The sequence below is a fragment of the Phyllostomus hastatus genome, unplaced genomic scaffold (assembly GCF_019186645.2).
Source record: "Phyllostomus hastatus isolate PE091 unplaced genomic scaffold, TTU_PhHast_1.1 phas_contig_38, whole genome shotgun sequence".
Taxonomy (NCBI): domain Eukaryota; kingdom Metazoa; phylum Chordata; class Mammalia; order Chiroptera; family Phyllostomidae; genus Phyllostomus; species Phyllostomus hastatus.
The window spans coordinates 14,619,453-14,634,823 of NW_025333869.1; the positions used below are offsets into that span (position 1 = coordinate 14,619,453).

At 36.8% G+C, this 15,371-nt stretch overlaps 1 pseudogene; it reads left to right on the forward strand.

The window, feature by feature from the left end:
* The first annotated feature begins 4,371 nt into the window (after positions 1 to 4,371).
* Positions 4,372 to 11,479, forward strand: LOC123821150 (annotated as a pseudogene).
* The last annotated feature ends 3,892 nt before the right edge of the window (positions 11,480 to 15,371 follow it).

A 15,371-nucleotide genomic window follows, 5' to 3' on the forward strand; every position in this document is an offset into this window, starting at 1 on the left:
CAGAGACTTTTTCAACAAGAAAAACAGAGTAGAGACAAATCTCCTAGCTTGGCTGCCCATATAGTTTGGTCCCTCAGCACACTGTTTTGGACCTCAGAACACTCCATGTCAATTTGCTTCAACTGGTGGCTAAGGTAGGTCTAATCAATGGATACTATTAGAAACCAAGCAGTACTAAGATGAAAGAAAGAAAGAGAGAGAGAGAGAGAGAGAGAGAGAGAGAGAGAGAGAGAGAGAGAGAGAGAGAAAGAAAGAAAGAAAGAAAGAAAGAAAGAAAGAAAGAAAGAAAGAAAGGAAGGAAGAGAGAAAGAGAGAGGAAGAAAGAGAGGAACAAAGAAAGAAAATGAGTTCATTCAATTTATGGAGAAGCACCTAGGTGATCTGGATGGATATCCCCTTATTCACAGAGATCACTTCATCAAAAACTGGCAAAAACCCATGAAAAGGTCCACATCAGTAAAGAAGGAGAATTATGTAAATAGCAAGATTCAGAAGAACAGATATGTGTACATACATCTATAGTCTCATATTCATATCTATAATTAAATGTAATTTTCATCTCTATATATCTATCTAATGTACCTATATCTAATTATAAAAGTTGGTGGCCTTATTTAGATTTTGCATGCTGGAGACATTTCTCAAACTAGACTTTATTAGAGAAGGTTATGAAACATAATTTGAAGATTATTAATGAAAGATACAGAGACAAATGCATATCAGTACTAAACAAGATGCTCTGGGTGACATTCTAATGAGATCTGTCCTTACAGAAGGCAAGCAGCCAGTTTATATGATGGAAGTAATATCATCATGCATATTTTGTGCACATGTGTATATACACATATAAACCACTTTTGTTTCTTGCCCAAGTCACCAGTAATTTTTAATTGCCTACAAACTGTAAAGGTATATCTGAACATTGACTTTTTCCCTGTTGTAGTTGAGACATATTTTAGGACAAGAAATGGCTTTACCACAGGGGCCTCTTACTGTTAGGATTTTTCTTACAGAGATATAAGAAATCATTGCCCCTGACAACTGACTGGCTTTAGTAAATTTTAAGTTTCTATTTAAAAACAGTAAACATAGGTCATGGAGGCAGACATATTAGCCCCTATTCACTATGGACTATTGTGTCCACCAAATGTAGATTTTCTGAAAGCAAAATGTAAAAACAGTTAGTGCTTTTAAAGTAGGGTCAGCAAACCTTTTCTGTAAAGGACCAGATAGTAATACTTCAGGCTTTGTGGGCTATACAGTTTGTGTCATGACTTCCAACTCTGCTATTATAGGGCAAAGCTACCACAGACAATGTGTAAATGAATATACATCGCTGCATGACAAAGACAGACAGTAGTTCAGATTTGTCCTTGGGCCATAGTTTGCTGACCTAGATTTAATGTGTATGTGGATCTTATGGTTCAAACTAACAAAAAAAAGTGAAATGAAAAGACAATTTTTTATGGAATTGAAGTTCTTTATACTGAGACAAAGGAAGGACAAATTTAGATGATTAAAGAAAAGAATACTATAATCTAGCAAAGTGATTCTTTTAAAAGAATCACTTCAAAATTGACACTTTGGGGAAAACACCCATGTTCCAGTAAGAAGGCCAATTTAAGTTTTCCTATAAAAATACTTAAAAATGATGAATGAATTTTAATTTTTAAAATATATAATAAGGCCTTCCATAACCCAGGCAAGAAAGAAAGAGAAGAGAATCTTCAGTTGCTAAAAAGATAGAGAAAACAGAATATAAAATAATAATGACCTGATATTATAGGTGAGGCTTATATTGTTTTGGGTGTGTGTATATGTGTGTGTTGAGGAATACTTCAGGAAGTATTTTTACTAGAAGTCAGGCAGTTGTTTTTTTTCTTTTTTCTTTTTTTTAAAGATTTTATTTATTTATTTCTTTTAGAGAGGGAAGGGAGGGAGAAAGAGAGAGAGAGAGAAACATCAATGTGCGGTTGCTGGGGGTCATGGCCTGCAACCCAGGTATGTACCCTGACTGGGAATCGAACCTGCGACACTTTGGTTCGCAGCCCACGCTCAATCCACTGAGCTACGCCAGCCAGGGTTCTTTTTTCTTTATTCCTTTTCATTTTTTCCCTTAATGCCAATGTTTGAAAAAGTATGAAATATTTGAAACATACCAATACACAATAATACAATGTTCAATGGTTTATCATTATAGTGGAAGCTGTGGCACCCAACACAGATCTACCTGCCAGGACTAAGGCAATCACATATCCACCCAACAACTGAGTGTTAGGCAGACAAGGACTCAGCTGTGGATCACTCCAGGAATTGCTCCGGGCTAAAGCAAAGTGCCTTGCCAAAATTTTCACTTCTTTCCCAGGGTCAGTCTAAAACCTATTACTAGTCAAGGCAAGAGTCTCAACATTCAACTCTTTTGTCTCAATTTGCAAACCTCTAGAGAGTCATTCAACTCTAGAGGGATCATAAGATGGTGCCACTATTGTAATTGAATTGCAGTTTAGTTTTCTTTCTGCTCAATCCTTCTTTCCTCATTTTTTTTAGGAATTTTTCTCAATGGTCCAGTAAGTCACTCACTGTCTCAAATTCTACTTCCACAGAACTGGACCTGAGACAATCATCACCCATTTTTATATATTAGCATTATTTCTTATTTATTTAGATACTACTATATTTTGATCTTGGAATTAAATTTTATAGACACACAAATAAATTCCCTTTCCACCCATTATGTCTAGATAAATCAGCAATCTTTAATTCAGTCTTTATAAATCCCATGAACATTTTTTTGTGTTTTAGCATATATTTATAAATCTATAATTTTTAGTAATTTAGCAATCATTTTAACTCTATGTATAATATCATAGAATGTATTCTGATCCATAATACTCTGTATTCAAATTGTTTTGGGGATTTATGTTTGCTGATATATTTAGTTCTTTAAAATATCACTCACAGCAAGTGTCAAAATGTAACAGCTGATACATTTCAAACTCAGGCATATGCATCTCTGGTATATAATTTCCTAAAGGAATACTGAATGCTTCAGGATTAAAGATTTTTAACAAGTAAACTAGTTTGATTCAAAGGAAAATAATGACACAAACCTATTGTGTTCCTCCTCTGCATCCATTTAGTCACTAGAGTCCAAACTGTATTGCACAAAAGCCTTTTTCAGATGACTAATGTCTACCTGTGTATCTAGTTCAATCAGCAGCTGCAAGCTTTTGTTCTGGCCCATCATTTTCAAAATTAGGTTGTATAGAAGGATAGTCCTTAAAAATGTTGCATGAGAAAGGTGCTCTTTGGTCACATAATCCATTAGTTATGGTATCTATGGGTCCCTCTTGGATGTACATTTGTTTCTCCGTGTTAAAGACAGCAAGGAATTCTGCAATAATATCTATTTAATTTTTACTTAACTGGTGTTTCCCAATTTTATTTTTTCATATTTTTTTTTCTTACAGAGCTTCTAATAAATTGCCCACAGGATGAGCATACTGTGGATACACTTCACAGTCATCACTCCAGTTATATTTTTTCTGTTCACTGTCTATCCTTGAACATTCCATGAATTACCCATGTTGAGTATGTTTGTCAAATCCACCCAACACAATGCTTCCTGTCCTTCTAAAGCAGTTAGTATGTCACCTCTACTATTTTGACTGCCCAAGGTACAACCTCAGCCACTAGAGAAGATCCTAATTAGTTAGAATCTCAGCTTCTTTAAGAATGGGTCTGTATTTGTCCTGTTCACTCTGAGTGTCTAACCAGTAGCTGGCACATAGATGGAATTTTATAAATGTGTGTTGAGTTCCTGGGGGTGGATGGGTGGATAAATATGTGTTCTTATAGAATTAATGAACAGTTACATTTATACTATATTAAATTCATTTTTTACCTCTTTTCCACCAGACAGCAGGATCTCCAATGGCAGAAATTGTAGCTGATTCATAGTTACATCTGCAATGCTTAACACCATGTCTTTTATGTAGCAGATGCTCAAGAAATGTTTTTCAAATTCAGGGGGCAGGGATAGAGAAATGTGGGAGAAATTTTTTAAAAAATGATATAAAAGTCAAGCCTGAAATATATTTCCAAAATGTAATAGAGGAATGAGTGAAAAATCAGTTTAGAACAGTTGGCTTATTTCAAAGTAAATTATTTTAACTCTTCCATGCAATTTTCTTTCATATTGCTCTCATTTTTATCTAGTGAGAGGGACTCTCAAGAATAAGTTAATCAGGAGTCCAAGTGCCAAGTGTCAGAAGAAATGTTAAGAAAAACTCTGAGTTTGTGCAACTTACCAGCAGCTTGTAAGGTTTATAACACACTGGCCTACCACTAGAATGACAATGTACTCAGAGCATGGGTGACTTCTTCCAAAGAGGTGAAAATGCCCACAATCCAACAGTGAGCAGGAGGTAATGGGTTTAGAAATTTCATAACTAGATAACCTGCAAATTATCAGATTGTCGTTATTCTTGTTTACTGATCCTAGCCAAAAGTATCACAGTTCAAATAATCTTTGATTATCTCAGCTTCATCATGCTTGGTACTTCTCTCCTTCACCCAACTGTTTGTGCCATTACTTTTAACTGTTGTGTGGCAAATACATTCTCTTGTATTTTCAATCTCTTCATAGAATTGTCCTATAAATTCCATGCTTTTAGAAAAGCTCTTCCGTACGATGCCTTTTCTCTCCTGCTCTCTCAACCAGAGTGACACATATCACACACCTGAAATAACTTGAGTAGTTTAGCATCTTCATCTACTTTGCCCTTGTTTTGTACTACTCCTTTCTTCACATTGACTGTTTGAGGTTCATGCCAGCATTCTAGAGTAGTAACTATTTACATTGATGCCATTTATCTCTATGCAATGTCACCAGTCCACTTCTCTTGGTATTTCCTTCCTCCATCCTTTTTATTTCCCAGAGCACCTAGTAAGAACTCTTCAATGTGCTTTCATAGAACCCTATAATTTCCCAAGGGTAAAGCAACATACTTATCTGAGTCTATGTGTTCATATTCCTCAGTAGAGTGTGAATCCCTGAGAGTAATTATTGTGTCTTTTTTCCATTATTGTACCCTAGCCTTTCACACAGTATTTACTCCAAAATTTTTCTATACTAAATATTTGTTGAAGAACTGAATGAGGGCAGAGTACAGCAGGTCAATAAGATCTAAGCCTCCATCTCAAACACGTCATTAATGTTAACATTTTTCACCAGTGATCCTCAGTTCCCTATAAAGCTCTCTAATTACCTCCAGCAATTGTGTTTTCTGGGCTTTTTTTCATTTATAGCTCAAGTTTTATGCTCTAAGATGAATTACATGTATTCAGAATGTGAGTTAATAGAGCATATTTTGTGGGTAACTGTTAATTTACCTTAGAGAGCATATGGAACCAAGTAATTTAGGAACTTTTTGCTTCCCTTGAACATTATGGGGAGACCTTCAGAACTGCTACCTACTAACCCCACAAACCTAATATATATCATCACTTCCCAACTCCAATACTTGAGTATCTATGCATACCTTCAGTGAAGAGGTCTATCTACCATAAACTTATATTTATAAAATGTTTGTATTTTGATTTGGTTCTGGATGAATAATCAACAAAGACAGTCCCATATGAAGGACTTTGGTTCACAAAGAATGTTTAATATCTTCTTCAATCTCACTCCTCCTGTGAGGTCCTCCTAAATCCACATAACTTCTAGGATCATCATATTACTTTCTACAAACTTCAGATTCTTACATACACTTCTAATTTGCTGCTGCTTTGTTTCCAACATCTGCTTATCAATGTTAAGTAATCTCTATGTAATGTCACCAGAATCCTTGTCAGAGCTTACTGTTGATAAATTCAGCCCTCGAAACATCCTTTCCTCCCAATGGCCCATCGATTTCAAAGTATGCTCTCCTTTCTTAAAACTCACATTGATTCTTTTTTTTTGTGCTGATACTTTTAAAAAAATATTACTTTATTGTTGTTCAATTACAGTTGTCTGAATTTTCCCCTCATCACTTCACCCCACCCCAGCCAACCCACCTCCCTCCCTTGCTTCCACCCTCCCCCTTGGTTTTGTCAATGTGTCCTTTACAGTAGTTCTTGAAAACCCTTCCCCCCACTGTCCCCTCCTCCTCCCCTCTGGCTATTATTAGATTGGTCTTAATTTCAATGTCTCTGGTTATATTTTGCTTCCTTTTTTCCTTTGTTGATTATGTTCCAGTTAAAGGTGAGATCATATGGTATTTTTCCCTGACAGTGTGGCTCATTTCACTTAGCATAATGCTCTCCAGTTCCATCCATGGTCAGAATGGCCATCATAAACAAATCAACAAACATGTTGGAGAGGATGCTAAGAAAAGAGAACCCTAGGGCACTGTTGATGGGAATGCAGAGTGGTGCAGCCACTATGGAAAACAGAATGGAATTTCCTCAGAAAACTAAAAATAGAACTACCTTTTGACCCAACAATTTCACTGCTGGGATTATACCCTAAGAGCCCTGAAACACCAGTCCAAAAGAACTTATGTACCCCAATGTTCATAGCAGCACAATTTACAATAGCCAAGTGCTGGAAGCAACCTAAGTGCCCATCAGTAAAAACTCACATTGATTCTTATGGTCCTGGATTAGGCTGAATTGCAGTTAGAATCTTAAAGTTCAGCAATAACTCTTACTTATAATTTTTCATAAGCAATAATGAGTCAACTTAAATTAATCAAATTCAATCAAATTAAACTCTCTTTAACTAAAGCTGTTCAAATAAAAAAATGCTATAAAGAGACAAGGAGTTTAATTTACCCTTAATCTTCTAGATGAAACATACACATATAGTACTTGCCCTCTCCAAAGAACAGCAATAAATATTTCGGTTCTCTTGACCTCTGCCTGACCACATTGCAGCTATTCAGTCATGTGTCATTGAGAAAACTAAAAAGGAAAGTAAGATTTTAGTTGCCTTTTCAAATGAGCTGTTTTCATATCCATCTTCACAATTGTACTCTTCTATGTGCAGCTTCACAGCTAGACACTGGCCCTTCACCATTCCATTCATCTACAATGCAGGATGGCACTGATGGTTTCTATTGTGTGGTCCAAGGGAAAAAACCCTTTGCTACTCCATTGCAATATCTGCCTTTATTTTTCAACTCTGGCAGACAAAATCTGGAATCTCTTTAACATGCTGTATTTTTCAGACTATAAGACACACTCCCTACCCAAATTTGGGAGGAAAATGGGGGTGCATCTTATATTTCAAATGTAGCTTACCTGGCCTACCGTGGGAGGGGTGGAGTAAGGTCACAGGTTATTAAACATTTTACCACATTTTTTTGCTTCAAATTTTTTTTTATTTTCCTCCTCTAAAACCTAGGTGCATCTTATGGTCCGGTATATTTTATAGTCCTAAAAATACAGTAGTTCCCTCATCACCCTTTTAAAGGGCATTTATGAATGGTGAAGTAATTGGTCATCAATTAATTAAATATTTTGTTTAAAATGCATATATATGTGTATATATACACATATATGTGTGTATAAATGTGTGTGTATATATATGCATATATGTATATGTATATATACATATATACATATATGTACATATATACATATATATACATATATATACATATATGTATACATATACATGTACACAGAGAGAGAGAAAGAGAGAACATTTTTTGTCCTCCATACTATATTGGCCAATGTTTAATATTACAGTATATATCTTTCTATACACATCACATGAGAAAACACTGATATACTGAGGAACCATTGTAGCTAACAAAATTATCCCTTTGTACTCCCTAACCTACAGATCATATTCCCCTCAATCCCTTCCTGAACTACTTGGCTCTTGCTTTTTACATTCAGATGGACCTTCCCCTCAAACTCGGTGGACTCAGTCAAATACTCACATTCTGTTCTACCCCATGAAATACAAAGCAGTGTTCTGTAAAATTTCTCCATGAACAATTTGTTCTTTGATTCTCAGAATACCAAAACAGTAATGTTTCAGAGCTGGCTAGCATATAAATATGTACCACTTATATTCTTAAAGAGTACTGTTTATGAAATAAGGGTTTTAACTTATTTTCAGGGGAAAGGAGCTTCTATTTTAAAGCCAAACATTTGACTACTTAGTACTTTTAAACCTTCTATTTAGCTGATATGATGACAAAAGTATCTATGGTAGTATAAAGATGTTGGTGCTTTAAAAAAGCTATTTGGTAAAAATATGTCAGCACAAATAATAAAAAGAACAAACCAAAACAGAAATATTCTAATAAGAAGACTTTGGGGAAATATGGAGTGTGGTATATTTCATACATTGCATTCTAACACAGGCAGTAAATTACTGGGTTTTTTTGTTTTGTTTTGTTTTGTTTTGTCTTTGAAGCCACATTAATTGGAACACAAATATGGTTTTGAATTCTGGTTCTCTAATTAATTTTGTGGCATTTGAAAATAATTTAACTTCTTTAACCTATAAAATAAGAAGTTGTTAGTCCATAAAAAAGTAAGAGTTGGTGTGGCTATCAAATAAAACTTTCTGTGAATGAATTTAGCAGAGTAGTTAGCACATGTCAAGCAATCATTCATCAGTAGCTTTCTATAGTACATTAACTGCAAAGTGAAAATCCTTGAATATGTTTCTTAGAAGGAATCCTTATTAGAGAGAGAATCATTAAACATGCCAAAATAGCATATGGGAAATAAAAGCAGAGATAAAGGCATTTATAGAAATGATGCCTACACAAAAAGCACAGTTTCTGTAAGCCAGAGTAAAGGGAGATGAATTCTAAAATCTCCCTAAAATAGTCATCCATTCAGAAACTATAGAATAGTAGAATTAGCAAAAGACATGGAACCAGGAAACTTGAACAAATCCTGGGTCTTCTCTGAACCTGAAGTTCTGTATCTATAAAATGTCTAATGGACTTTGGTCTTGAATGGAAATTAAAGGTATAAAATAATAGGGCACAACCACACAATGCATGATATCATTAAGTCAATCCATCAGCAAGCATTTAGTTAGTGCTTCCTGAAAGTTTTGTTCTGGGCTTAGTCTTGTCAAGCATATCGGAAAAGTGCTGCCAGGATAAAGGCTCTTTGATTTCAACATATTTAAAATGCATGATTATTGGAAAATTAAAAGTATAACAACAGGTGTTTATTAACCTAGCTGTATAGTAGTGGGGAAAGCTGGCCCTTCAGTAGAGGGCAATTATTCAAGTCTGAAGTGTATAAATGTGTTCCCATTCCCATTCGCTGTTTAAAAATGAAAAACTGCTCATAGTTGGTTAAGTTAAAATGTCCTTTTTATTTTTTCTTGAGTGACTAGTATTTTGCAACCTCCATTTTTTTCTAACCTATACCTTGGTGAGACAGGTCATGATTTTTTATACAGTTTGAATTTTCTCATATTGCTAAAAACCCCCTTTGCTCCCAATTAAAAAAATGGTATTCATAAATTTCATACAATAGTTAATGATATTTCTTCTTTATTAAAACTCACTACTTGCTATTGTTGCTAGTGATAGCAAAAAAAATCAACAAATGGGGTAAATTTGGCCAAATGTGGCTCCCATATAGATACTAAAAGGCTACTTAATAAACCTAAGCTACTCACTTATTACAATGGTTTGTAAAAGACTACATTCTTCAAATGTCATCAGACTCTTGCAAGATTTGTTAATCTCCAAATTCCTGTATAAAAATGGACAACTACTTAAGGAAACCAAAAATACATGAACAACATTTACACATATACAACAAAACTAGGTTTCAAGATATCTCTATGAACTGCAAAATACACCAATAGCCACAAGACAGGCATTGTACCACTGGCTATGTGGGAAGAAGACAAAAGAAGCAGTGAGGGTGACATCCTTTGGAACTGGGAAGTCACCTCAAAGAGCCAACAGATGTTTTCTGTAAAACAACTTGAGAACAGCAGCCAAAATGGGGGAGGGGTTTACTCCCTGCAAAATGAGCAAGGGCTAGGGGCCAGGTGCAGAAGTGCTAAAAAAGAACTGCAGCAGCCCAGTCCCAGATCATTCTCATAGTAAACTCCAGAATCCCTTTGTATGTGTTCCTCACTTCTAGGAGCTGAGTTAAAATTGAGCATTGCCACATCTAAAAGATCAGAAAGATTATTTTCACATAAAAACACCTAGAAAAGCCTCAAATCACTATAAATCAAGTTGTTTATTTATCTCATCAAATAATAAAGATAATAATAACAGAAAAACATATTTGGAGGAATAAAAAGTGTGAAGTTAAATTTCAATCAAAAGCCTAATGAAACAAAAATGAGAATCAGGAACAGATTAAATTCTTTACAGACTATGGGAGCAAGCTATAAAGATAAGCCCACAAAACAAATAGAAACTATCATTGACTATATTAAAATGAGCTAGAAGACATTAAAGTAATTTAGGACATGAAGGGAAAACATGGATAATTAGCAAAAGTCAGAAATAAGGTTACTGAACTCAATACGAATAAATAAATTATATTAGAAATTAAGACAAAACTGGAAAGGACAAATGAAAGAAAGAAAAATATATAATGTCTTAAGAAATGGAAGATGAACTTCTTTTCCTAGGAAATACCAAATAGTGAATATGGCAGGTTCTGTGGGAGGGTCTGGAGGCCCCAGGGGCCCTGGAATAGGAGGCCATGGCAGCTTCTGTGGAGTATTTAGCAGTGGCATTTGTAGATGAGGCCATGGCCATAGCCAGGGGCAGGGACAGGGACAAGGCTGTAGAGCTAATGGGGTCAAGGCCAAGGGTAAGGAGTGGATTCCCATCACCAAGCTGGGCTGCCTAGTCAAAGACATAAAATCAAATCCTTAGAGGAGATCTATATTTTCTCCCTGCCCATGAAGGAATCTGAGATGATTTACTCTTTCTTGGTATTATCCGTCAAGGATGAGGTTTTGAAGATTATTCCCATGCAAAAGCAGACACATGCCGTCCAGAGGACCCAGTTGAAGGCATTTGTTGCCATTGGGGCTTACAATGAACATGTTGATCTGGGTGTTAAGTACTCAAAGGAAGTAGTCACTGCCATCTCCTGGCCATCATCCTGGCTATGCTCTTTATTGTCCTTGTGCAGTGAGGCTACTGGGGAAACAAGTACAGCAAGCCCCACATCATCCCTTCCTTGCAAGGTGACTGGGCACTGTGGCTCTGTGCTGGTGTACTCATTCCCTGCCCCCAGGGGCACTGGCATTTGTCTTAGCCCCTGTACCCTAAACCTGCTGATGATGGCCAATATAGATGACTGCTATACCTCAGGCAAGGGCTACACTGCCCCACTGGGCAACTTCACCAAGGCTGTCTTTGAAGTCATTTCTAAGACCTACAGCTATCTCATCTCCAGTCTCTGGAAAGAGACTGTGTTCATCAAGCCTCTCTGTCAGCTCACTGACCATCTTTGTAAAGACACATCTTAGGGGAGAGAAGATGGTGGCTGAGTAAGTAGAAGCTGAGTCCTCTTGCTCTTTCCTCTAACTTGGATTCTTGGCTGATCTTCTGACAAATAACATGAATAATCAATTGAATCTTAGCTGATAAATGATGTTTTGAAGCCTAAGAGTACAGAAGACACTTTGCAACAGGCAGTAAGGAGAGTATGCAAGTTGAAGGGGAAATATCCCATGCATGGCACATGCAGCAACTAGTCAGAAATTGCAGCTTTGTGGTTCCCTCCCTTCCCTGGGTGGGGGCGCCAGTCCCACACAGGGAACTCCCCCAGATCCTGGTCAGGAGTGATGTGGGAGGATATACAAAGTCAGGGAGATCAAGGCTTCATATCCACAATAAGCAGCACATCCATAGTTGCAGTGCCAAACACCAACTTGGAAAGTGCCAGAGAGAGAGAGGGACTCTGTCTCCCAAAATGATCAGGGGCTACGACTGGGTTGGGCAGAGGCATGCTGCAGCCAGCCATAATCATGAAAGACTTGTGGCTTTTTGGAGAGGTGGGATGCGCAGAGAACTAGACAGTGATTTGGTACTCTATACTGCAGTAGGGTTGCCACAGAGAGACGTGTTAAAAGGGCAGCTGAAGCATACTCGTCAGAGATGCTGGTGTTACTGCTCTGCCAGCAAAGGGGAAAAATTGAAAACACAGTTTGTTTCCACTCACTACAGCTGGGCAGGAAGACGGGAAAGTTGTGCAGCAGAGGGATTTCTGGGCCAAGCTCAGCACAAATAGCAAGCCAGGGGCTATGCAAAACAGTTTGGGACCATATCTATTTTGAGGGAAATGGGCTGGGAAATAGATGGGGAAGAGTTGAGTGCCTGAGAGTACTTACAGCCAGGAAGAACCCCTTCCCAGCAGAGTTAAAACAACTGGGAAGGGAAGGATATACCCAGCCCCCACCTTCTGCAGGATAACAAACATCACATCCAATGGGGAAGTTCTACAGAACAGTCAGGACAGATTCAAGAACCCCCTACAGGGTGTGTATCCACAGGAGAAAGAAAGGAAGAAAAATTCCCAAAGGGCACATTTTGAACATTTCTCAGTGAATACACAAAATAAACAAAATACACTGGTTCCTAGATCCCTATTCCACTGAGGCCAGCAGAGCAGGGAGACCAGAAATCAATGCAGCAAAGGATCATAAGGGCCCTGCCCAGCCTCTGCTCTTACACAAAACTGCCATCAGCACCAAGCAGGAAAGAGCTAGCTCCTCCCTGTGGACAGCTAGTTCATTAGAAACTATACATTATTGGAAATGAGCTGGGACAGACCAAGACAGGAGGCACAGGGGCAGAGAAACACATTCATACTTTTCACAGAAGACTGAACAGCATCTTCCATGGGATACCTAGAGGTCTCACCTTCCTGATTGCAATAGAAGCCCCCTCTAGAAGCAGCTGAAGGTGGTACATGCAGTGCTGCCAGAAGCAGGACAACCCACTCGTGGACCTTGAGCTGACAAAAAGGCAGAGGGAGATCCAGGAGAAAACAGAAGGCAAACATTGAACTCTGCAGAGATGCATTCCACCTTGATCTTCTTCAGTATTTGCATTACTTTTTCTCTCATATAGCGTTTTAACATCTTTTTCTTTTTCTTCTATTGTATTCTAATTCACTATTGTTCTATATTTTTGTTCTATTCTTTTTGTTTATATTTTATATTATTTTATTTTATTTTTATTTCAAATCTCACACTGCATCCTTCCCTTATCTTACTCCATTTTGCCTTCTTCCTTTCCTTTCCTTTCCTTTCCTTTTTGTTTTAAAATTTATTTTCCCCTTTTCTATGCCTTGTTCTTATTCCTTACTCTTACTATTTCTCCTCCTCTATGCTCTCAAAATAATTTTATTTCCTTTAGTCAGCTCACCCTTTCTTATAATATTCTTATTTTTTCCTACATTCATTAATAATTATTTGTTTGGCATGGATACTGCAATTATTGTTTCTCTTCAATTTTATTCCTATTTGCTCACTGTATATTTTTATTTCAAATCTCATAGGTTACTGTCTTACTCCATTTTGCCTTCTGCCTGTCCTTCCTTATTTCAGTTTGGAATTTTATTTCTTCCCTTTCTTAGCCTGGATTTTATTCTTTACTATTATAATTTCTCCTCCATCTATCCTCTCAAAATCATTTTTTCCTTACTATAGACATCTCATATTCTTTTTCCTCTTTCTTATAATAGTCCTGTTCTCTTTCCAACTTTATTAGTCTTTGCTCATCTGTCATTGTCATTGACCCTTTGGGTATTTTTCTTCAATTTTGTTCCTATTGGTTCACTATGTTTTTTTTTATTTCAAACCTCACATTATGTTATTCCCTTTTTTTAATTCTATTTTGCCATCTCCCTTCCATTATTTCATTGTGTTTTAAATTTTATTTTCTCCCCTTTTTGCTTTGTTCCTATTCCCTATTCTCATTATTTCTCCTCCACCTACCTTTCATAATCATTTATCTTTCCTTTAGCCATTTCATATTTTTCCTATCTTATAATGTTTTTAATTTCTATACACTTTTATTAATCTTTGCTTATTTACTGTTGCTATTGCTGACATGGTAAGGGGGTATTTTTGCTGTCATGGGTTTTATTTCTGGGTAGTTTTGCTTTGTTCTGCCACCACCTGTATAACAGTATACAATACATGATAGGGGTCATGACTAGTCAGTCAGTTAGGGGGGAGAACCAGCCAATGAATAAGCTATCAATAATCAAAGCCTAAGTACAATAATAAAGCCCACATAAACTGAATAAAGGGCATCCCTAGAGCATCCAGATCAGGAGATCAAAGAGTCTACACCTCTGAGTCTCACAGAAGTTCTACCACAGAAGGCCATCCTATGAAGACAGGGAGTCAAAGTAGAGCAATATGATATTCAGAAACAAACAAAAAGAGTCACCTAAAATGGGGAGACAAAGAAACAACCCCTAATCAAAAGGAAAGGAGAATTCCCAGAAAAAGATCTAAAAGAAACTGAGGCAAGCAATCTCTCAGACATAGAGTTCAAAATAATGGTTATAATGATGCTCAAAAGGTCAGTGAGAACTATAAGGAACTATGTAGAATCTACCAGGAACATGGTGGGAACTACATCAGCATGAAAAAGGACATAGAAATTATGAATAAGAACTGGGAAGAAATGAAGAATACAATATCTGAAATGAAGAATATATTAGAAGGAATTAAAAGTAAGCTATATGAAGCAGAGGATTGTCTCAGTGAGCTGGAAGACAAGGTGGAAAAAAGCCCCAGTCAGAGTAACAAAACAAAAAAAGGGACTCAAAAAGAATGAGGATAGTTTAAGGAAACTTCAGGAGAAAATGAAACAACAACATTCACATCATAGTAATTCCAGAAGAAGAAGAAGAAAAGGAGAAAGGGATAGAAAACCTGTTAGAAAAAAATAATGACAGAAAACTTCTCTAACTTGGTGAGGAAAAAATCATGGAAGTTCAGAAAGCACAAAGGGTCCCAATCAAGATGAACCCAAAGAGGCCTACTACAAGACACATCATATTTAAAGTGATAAAATGTAAAGACAAAGAGAGAATCTTAAAGGCAGCAATGGGGAAACAACTAGTAACATACAAGGGAGCTCTGATTAATCTATAGGCTGATTTCTCAACAGAAACACTACAAGTCAGAAGGGATTGACATAAAATATTCCAAGTGTTGAAAATCAAGGATCTGCAACCAAGGCTACTCTATCCAGCAAGGCTCTCATTTAAGTGGAAGGTGAAATAAAGAGCTTACCAAGGAAAAGAAGGCTAAAACAGTACATTTCCACCAAGCCAGCACTTCAAATGATGCTAAAGGGAATGCCTTAAGAAGAAGAGGAGAGAGAGAGGGAAAGAGA